Source organism: Choloepus didactylus, chromosome 8, assembly GCF_015220235.1.
Source record: "Choloepus didactylus isolate mChoDid1 chromosome 8, mChoDid1.pri, whole genome shotgun sequence".
Classification (NCBI taxonomy): Eukaryota; Metazoa; Chordata; class Mammalia; order Pilosa; family Megalonychidae; genus Choloepus; species Choloepus didactylus.
The window spans coordinates 79218721-79228745 of record NC_051314.1 but is presented as its reverse complement, the minus strand read 5'-3'; positions in this window follow the sequence as shown (position 1 = coordinate 79228745).

Below are 10025 nucleotides of genomic sequence, written 5' to 3'. Positions count from 1 at the left end.
CACTTGAAAGCCTAATGGGTATAAAGAAACAATACAAATTAACAAAATCAGAAGTAAAAGAGGGGTCATTATCACCACTCATCCAAAGGATTTAAAAAATAATAAATTAATACAATGAATATCTTTCTTCTACCAATTTTGATAATATAAATTAAATGGACAAGTTCCTTGAAAACACATACTACCAAAACTCACCCAAGGATAAAGATAACTTGAATAGATCTATGTTTATTCTAGAAATTTAAGCAATAACTAATAACTTTTCAAAAAAGAAAGCAGAAGGCCCAGGTGACTTCACTGGTGGATTCCTACCAAACATTTAAGAAAGAAATGATACCAGATCTCCACAATGTCTTCCAGAAAATAGAAGCAGAGGGAACACTAATTCATTCCATGAGACCAGAATTACCCTAATACCAAAATTCAATAAAGACATAACAAGAAAGGACAACTAAACACCAATATCTCTTAGGAAGATAGATTTAAAAATTCTATACCAGATATTTAATAAATCAAATCCATGACTACCAAGTGAGAGACTACACATATGAGAAACTGGTAGGACATTTGAAAATCTATAAGTGAAAACAATCATAAAAACACTTACGAAGAAAAAGTATGTATCATATCAATAGACACAGAAAAAGCAAACTAGAAATAGAGGGGAATTTTCTCAACTTCATAAATAACATCTACAAAATACATTAGCGTTAACATCATAATTAATGTTGAGAAACTAAACACTTGTTCAGTAACTTCAGGAAAAAGGCAACGATATCCTCTGTCACAATTCCTGTTTTACATCATTCTGGAATCACAGCTGGGGCAGTAAGACAAGGAAAGTTAAAGAAAAAAAAAAGATACCCATATTGGAAAGAAAGTAATAAAACCCTCTATATAAGCAGATGACATTATGGCCTAAGTAAAAAATAAGAAAAAACTAAACAAAATAGAAAACCTGGAAGTAATAAACAAGTATATCAAGGTCACAAGACAAAAGATTAATATGAAAAAGGAAACAGCTTTCCCACTTGACAGAAATGAACAATTGGAATTCAAAATTTTCAAATCAACACCCTTTATAATAGCACCATAAAAATTAAATACTTAGGTATGTATATAACAAAATATGAACAGAATCTATCTTTAGAAACTACAAATATGTGATGAAAAAAATCAAAGATGTAAAGTAATGGGTAGATATTCCATATTCATGTTTTGGAATATACCCTGAAATTAAGATGTTAGTTATCCTCAACTTGATCTATAGATTCAATGCAATCCAAATTAAAATTTCAGCAAGGTCTTTTGAAGATAATGACAAACTGATTCTAAAGTTTATATGGAATGCAAAATGCCTAGAATATCCAATACAATTCTGAAGAAGTCTAGGCTAGGATGACTCACACTAAATGAATTCAAGAACTAATATAAAACTACAGTAATCAAGACAGCATGGCATTGTCAAAGAATAAATACAAGGATCAAAGAAACACAGAGATCCCATAATACACCAAAACAATTATATAGTCAGCTGATCTTTGTCAAAGAAACAAATGCAATTCAATGGAGAAGGAATACTCCAGTCAGTGGATGATTGGCCATCCATATGAAAAGTAAAAAACAAAAAACAAAACAAAACAAAAACTGGACACCAACCTTACATATTTCACAGAAATTATTGCAAAATGTACCATAAACCTAAATGTAAAATGCAAAAACTGAAACTTCTAGAAGAAAACACAGGAGAAAACCTGTATAACCTTGCATTTACTGAATAAGATATCATAACAGCATGAACTGTGCAAAAAAAAAACAATTTATCAGTTGGACTTTATTAAAATGAATAATTTTGTCTCTGCAAAAGACATGCTAATAGTTGAAAGGAGAAGTCACATAAAAGAAAAAGATATTTGAAAAACATATCAGATAAATTACTTGTATCCAAAATATACAAAGAACCCTTGAAACTCAAAAATAAAAAATTAAACAAGTTGATTATAAAGTAAGCAAAATGAACAAACAACTCACAAAAGATGATATAAGATCTCAAAAAAGTGAAAACATATGTTTCATCTTATGTTTTTAAGGAATGTCAAATTAAAGCAACAAAGAAGTATCACCACTACACACTTACTAGAATGGTTTGAGAAATCAAAACAAAACAAAGGAAAACATGACCATAACAAGTGTTGGTGAGAATATGGAGCTAACAGAAACTCAGTCATTGGTGGTAGCAATGTAAATGGTACAACAATTTTGGAAGACAGTTTAGAGATTCTTCAAAAGCTTCACATAGTTTTACCACACAATCCAGCAATTGAATGTTTAGGTATTCACCCACCTAGTTTGAAATCATGTCCACACAAATACCTGCACATGAATATTTGTAGCAATTTTTTTACCTATTACCAAAACCTGGAAGCAACTAGGATATCAGTAAGTGAATGCTTAACTAACTGTGATATACTCATAAAATAGAATATTACTCCATGATAAAATATGAGCAATCAAGCCATGAAAAAACATGGGTGAACCTTTAATATGTATGACTATGTGATAGAAGCAAGTATGAAAGTCCATATACTATTTGATTGCAATTACGTGACTTTCTGAGAAATGTGAAATCACGGAGATAGTAAAAATCTAATGGCTGCCAGTGGGTTCTAGGGAGTGAGAGAAAGTGGGAGGATTGAATAGGTGAAGCACAGTGGACATTTTAGGGTGAAGAAAATGTTCTGTATCATAAGGTAATTGTGGAAACATTACATTTTGCATTTGTCAAAACCCATAGAACTTTGCAGCATAAAAACTAACCTTATGTATGTAATTGAAAGAAATAAAAAGCTTTTTAGGAGGCAGAGAGATCCAAGGATAGGATGCAGAATGTGAAAAATAATCTAAATGTATTACAAATATTAAAACATCCTTACTGAATGGGGTGGGGAAAATGGGTGCTTATCTAAAAATTTGGGGAACAGTTGGAGTATTTAAAATTAAATGCATAAGAAACCATACAATGTATTACACTGTGATTGATAGAGTGTGTCCCATGGAGTTACCAACTAACAATTCTGATAATGCTGTATATTTATATTGGATTTGAACAACTAAAACATGGATGACAGGTGGCAAGAATTAGGTTTCTCACTGTTGGATTGGAAGTTTACAAATATGCCAAGAGAGGAGGTATGAATTATTTATTTGGCAATGGACTAGCATTGGAGATATCTATATAAATGTGTTTACCTTAATATAGATATATATGAATACATATAGAAATATTTATAGATATGTGCATATATTGAGGTGAATGTAAAGACACTATTTCCTTGCTCTGCTACCTTGCAAAGCTTAGAATCCATTTGACCCAGTAGCAATGACTAGATCTAGCACTGATCTATAATACTATTGTACTATAAAAAAGCTCCTTGGTGAAATGGCTGGTTTTAATACTGAAGCAGGAAATATAGAAGATAAGACTGGAGTATGAAAATGCAAGAAAGTAAGGAAATACTCAAAATGTACACAAACACAAACAGGCACATAAACACACAATGATGAGGGTATCTAAATACCAAGCTGGGCTAACTGAAAATGCCCTCAGTGACCAAAGCTGGAAAAATTCGAGGAGCAACTTTTAAACAAACTGCTATTGGGTTATCCCCACAGTAAATAATAAATATTTATGACTGAGTCTACAGTGATATAGATAAATTATGGACTATATAAACTATATGTGGAAGAATAAAAACCAATCTCCCATGCATAAGAATTCTGAATGATTTATTTGGATACTACACTCTCAAGGAAGGCGAGCATAAACCCCCACTCCCTAGCATGGGCTGTGCATACTTTCTCTCTTCCACAGAGTGCAGAAAGGGGGATGGCTAACTTCACAGCGGACAGCCTGAAAATCTCTACCTCAGCCAGGCAATTGAGGTCAGCATCCATATTAATAACAAAATTCTTCTATGATTTTGACTGTAATTGCATTATATCTATTCATCAATTTGGGAGCAACTACCAACTTTACTGTGCCAATTCTACTAATCTGTGAACATGGTGTATCTTGCTTTATCTGTAGTTTTTATTTTTTCAACATCATATAATAGTTTTCAGCATACACATCCTATACATGCTTTGTTAGTTTTATACTCAAATACTTCTCTTTTTTTGGTATGGTAAATGTAATATTGTAAATTTATATTTGAAAACTTGGTTTCCATTTGTTAATTGTTAGTATAAAGAAATATGTTGATATTTTGTCCTGCAATATTTATAAACTTCATTTTTAGTCTTATGAGGAAATTTTGGAAAATTCCTAGAATTATATAAATAAAGAAATCCTATTTTCTACAAATGAGAGAGTTTTATTCATTTTTGCAATATGTGGACATTTGTTTATTATTATTGCCTTATCAAACAAGATAGGAGTTTAAGTATGATATTGTATAGAAGCAGTGGGAACGAGTATCCTTGCTCTTTTCCCAATTGTAGAGGTAAGAATTTACTCTTTCACCATAAGAAAATGATGTTAGCTGTCAGCTTTTTGTGGGTGTTCTTTAACAGGATTAAGAATGTTAATTCTATTCATAATTTTCTGAATACTTTATCATGAATTTATGCTTAATTTAGGAAGTACCCAATACATACTGGTAGGTGCACCTGAATGGCTGTCAATTACAAGTGCACAAGTGGGCTAGTGATTAGAAGTATTCTGAAGGAGAGGATATCTTTGACTTTACAGTCAACATGGGGAAACCACTTGGAGGAGAAGGAGGAGCAATTTGTATCCCATGGATGAGGCATTTTACTGACATGAGGAACAAGATGTTGGAGGAGAAAATAAATGCTTTCAAGCATTTGTGAAAATGAGATGGTCGGTTGAACAACAGGTCTAAGTTAGGGAATACTTGTCATAAAAAGTAAAAAGTATAAGTGATGAGGTAAAGGCCGGATTCTCCTCCTGTCACATTCCCAAGGGCCCTGATAAACATATGGGTTGAAATGAAGAGAGCCAAGTCAGGGCTCCAGAGGGACATTAGATCTCCAAAATATAGTCACCAGCAGACTGATTTCCTTTCCTCCTCACTGCCTCACTCACAGTCCCAATTTTTCATTCTCTTCTCCACTTTGGGCCCTGACCCCTACCTCCTCTTCAGGTCCCCTCTCACTGTATTTATTAAAAATAAATGTAGTGTGTGTGGGGGGGGGGAGTTCCTCCAATATTCCCTAATGAGATAATCAGTGTACTTGATTCAAATAACATAACTATTAGATAAGGGGCTGCCTTGTGAAATTGTGTCTTATATATCCTTTTTTTGTTGTTGTTAAGTTGCTGCCTTCCATCAGCATCTATAAAAGGTAAAGAGAAAACATCTATATGATTAGGACTGAATTGGGTAATCTCTATTCCCAAATTCATCTGGGAATCATCTGACCCTGAGAATACAAATATCCTAGACAGAAAATGTGTCTCCATCTTCTCCATTGAGAATTCTTGGCAGTTAGTGGCTGCTTCTGTTAAAATATCATTTAAAATGATATCCTTTAAAATCTCATTTAAGCAAAAATCTATGGAACTGTTGCTAAGTGAGTTATCAAACGGATGTGATAAATTTGGCCTCCTTCTTCTTTGCCTCTGACCTTCTCTCTCTCTTCTCTTGGAAATTAACTTGCTAGGTTAAATTTTTATTGATTTTTTTTTTCAAAGACCTGGATTTTATTTCTTTCATTTTCTCTATTGTTTACCCATTCCCATTTCTGCTCTTATCTTTATTATTTTCTTCCTTCTAGTGCTTATTTTTGTTGTGTGCTCCTTTTTTTACTTTATTGGGGAAAGAGCTTAGATTCTTTTTTGGAGAACCTTCTTCACTCTAAATAATTATTGCTGCTATAAATTTCCCTCTCAGCACTACTTAACTGCATCCCAAACAGTTTGATATACAGTTTTTTTTTTTTATTTTAATTTCATTTATATATTTTAAATTTCATTTGAGATTACTGCTTTGACCCATGGCTTATTTAGAAGTGTTATATTCTAGATGTTTATATATTTTATGGTTATATTTCTGCTTTAATTTCTAGTTTTATACCATTGATGGCAAAGTACATAGCATGTATGATATTGTTTTAAATTTGATCAGGTATGTTTCATTTCCAAGAATATAGTATATCATGGTGAATGTTTCATGAGAATTTAGGGGAAAAAGTGTTTTCTGCTGTTGTTGAGTACAGTATCTTAAATATTTAAATAAGATCTTCTTTATTGATTGTATTCTTAAACTTTTCCATATTCTTCCTGAGGTTGCCTAGTAGTTCTTTAGGTTGCTAAGAAGTAAGTGGTGATGTGCCTATCTGTATCTGTAGATTTGTCTATTTTACCTCCCAGCTCTATCAGTTTTGGCTTCATGTATTTGGAGGCTCTGTTGTTTGATGCATTCACACTTAGAATCATTATCTCTTCCAGGTGGGACCTTCTATCCTTCTATCATTGTGTCTCTTTGCCACTATTCATTTTCTTTGCTCTGAAGTCTACTATATAAGATATTAATATAACCACTCCTTACTATTATCTCCATGATATATCATTTTTCCATCATTTTACTTTCAACCTATCGATGCCATTGAATTAAAGTGCATTTTGTGTAAGCCACAAATAGTTTAGTTATTTAGTTTTGTCCACTAGACTAAGCTCTGCCTTTTGTTTGTATATTTAACGCATTTATATTTTAGGCAATTATTGACATGTTAGCAATTAATTCTCTACCTTATTATAATTTTTTTCTGTTTGTTCCCACTTTGTTCCTCTGTTTCTCTTTTCTGGGCACTGTGGGTTATTTGAATATTTTTTTAGGATTCTTTTTGGATTTTTGAACATAGCTTTTGAGTTTCCCGGTATATTTTTATAGTGTTTGCTCTAGATATTTCAAAATACATAATTGACTTATAACAGTCTACTAGTATCAACCTTTTACCATTTTGAATGAAGTATGGAAACCTCACTTTCATTTAAACCCGGTAACTTCTCCAATTCTAAATATTGGTGTCTTCAGTATAAAATATACTTATAATTTCTGTTTCATTCATCAAAGATGAATTGTAAAACACCTGAGAAGAATAATACTGCATTGTATGTACCAATCTTCTGCACATTGGTTGTTCTGCTACTGCCCTAATGCTCAAAGATTGCTTCTTTTATCATTTTCTTGGTGTTTGAAAACTTCAGTTAGTCAATCATTAAGAGTATGACCACTAGAGACAGATTCTTTTTCCTTTGTCAAATAATGTCTTTATTTCCTCAGGTTCCTGATAAAGAGTTTTCTCAGATAAAGAATTCATAGTTACAGTGTTGTCTTTCAGCATTTGAAAATGTTCAATTTTATCTGATCTCCATGGTTCAGGGGAGAAATCTTCAGTCAATCAACTTTCAGTATTTTTACTTTGTCTTTTGTTTTTAAAGTTTAAATATGTTGTGTTCTGGCAAGAATTTATTAGAGTTTATCCTATTTGGAGTTTGCTCATCTTCTTGGATTATGCATTCTTATGACAACAATTCAAACTGAACAATGCCTCTCTTAAATTTAAACAAAGAACAGATTTATTAAAACTCTGTAAGGACCTTAATCACCCCATTAGAAATGAAAATGCATTACACAAACTAGGATAACATGACATTATCTTTACACAAGACTTTTAAATACTGTATTCTTTTAGTAATTTACTGCTCATTTTCCTTGTATCCATAAGCCTTCATTCCTAGTTTTAGGACACTCTGCCTTTCAAGGGGAAATGAAATAGATTCTACTTTTTTCATTCCAATGATTGCATATTAAAAAGGAACACCCAAATCATTCCCCCAATCCCACCCTATTTTTCACCCAGTTTTTGTCCCCATTTTTCCACCCATCCATCCACACACTGGAAAAAGGGAGTGCGATCCACAAGGTTTTCACAATCACAACATCACCCCCCATAAGCTACACTGTTATACAATCACCTTCGAGAGTCAAGGCTACTGGGCTATAGCCCGACAGTTCCAGGAATTTACCTCCAGCCATTCCAATGCATTAAAACCCAAAAAGAATGTCCACCAGAGTGACCTTTCAACTCCATTTGAAATCTCTCAGCCACTGAAACTTTGTGTTTCATTTCACATCCCCTTTTTGGTCAAGAAGATGTTCCCAATCCCATGATGTTGGGTTCAGATTCATCTCTGGGAATCACATCCTGCGTTGGCAGGGAGATTCACACTGCTGGGAGTCAGGTCCCACGTAGCAGGGAGGGGAGTGAGTTCACCTGCTGAGTTCCGTTAGCTGGAGAGAGAGGGTCACATCTGAGCAACAAAGAGGCACTTGGGGAGACCCTTAGGCACAACCTTAAGCAGATTTAGCCTCTCCATCACAGTAACAAGCTTCAAAAGGGCAAGCCCCAAGACAGAGGGCTCGGCACACCAAGCTGTCAGTCCTCAATGCTTGTGAGAGCATCAGCAACAATCCGGGTAAGGAAGTCCAACACTTCTGCATTTTCCCCCAGCTCCTCAGGGGGGCCCCTGCATATATATTTTTATTCTCTGTCCAACTTACTTGGGATGTGTCTCTATTTCACTCTAACCTATACAAACATATCATATCTCACTTCCTATTCAAAGTTCTATGTAATTGTGGTGTTTGAACAAACTAACTGTAGAAGTTATATTGTTTAGAAAATACAGATCCTGAACCAAATAAACATCTCTTCTCTTGGTCTCACATGGAAGTTGAAGTTTTAACACACAGTAAGTTTCAACCTTTACCCGTTGGCCCAATTTGCCCTGATGGTGCTGTGAACAGTTGATTGTGCACCATGGATGATTGTATGGTATGTGAATATATCTCAATAAAACTGAATTTAACTTAAAAAAAAAAAAAGGAAATATTCCAGTTTGGTTATAATTTGGGCTTTTCATTCTTTCCTTTTTCTTCTAATATTTATTTACTTATCTATTAGTTTACACAGAGGTTATTTATTGAGTTCCTTCTAAAGGATCTTCTATTGGATAAGCACAATTCTAGTCACTCCAGGTAAATCAGTGAAAAAGAATGTGCCTTCACCTATTGGTTTTTATTTTAATAACAGAAGCATAACAAACATATAAAGAAGGAAATACATTGAAATGTGGCTGAAAGAAACATCAAAACAGTTATGCTAATTATACTTAAAGGCAAGAGGTTAAAATAAGTTTACAATACCATTAATGAATCAAATATACATCAAACATAGTTTCAAGTCAATAAGTAAAATCAAATGTCAGTAAGTAAAACAGAGAGATCTAATATAAACAAGAGCTAATTCTTTGAAAAGACTAAGAAAATAGACAAAAGTCCACCAGTATTGATAAAAAGGAAGAAAACTATAAGGAAATGACATTTTAATACATGTAGACAAATCATTAACTAAGAATTAAAATAGCAGAATATTACTTTAAACAACATTTTATAGTAGATTTAAAAATTCAAATTAAACTGTTTTTCTGTAAGAGTATATCTTTTCCAAAGGAACCAGTAGTAAATTGAACATAATTAATTCAGTAATTCTGTGGCTATAAATATAACAACAAATATCACCAAGTCTATATTGTTTTAGGGATTTTTTTTTCTAAAATGTCAAACAATAACAACAACAATTTTAAACTCTTTGCCATGTAAAAATTTTATAAAATTTAAAAATTACCAACTCACTTAACAAATATATTGTGTCTTTTAGGTCAAACAGTTCAAGGATACTCAGTCACATTTATGAATATATACATACAAAATGATTAAATGATTTCCTAACGAAAATCAGCAAATTATAAACATTCTCAGAAGAAACCATTACTAAGTAAATATTACCTCAATGAGGCAAGGATGATATATGATTAAAAAAAAATAAAATGGCATTCCGCACATTAAAAGATTTAAGGAGAACATCTGTGTAATGAAATTCAACAGCAATTCATGGTAAAAATTAATAGCAATTTGTAATAGAAGGGAGCATTTATA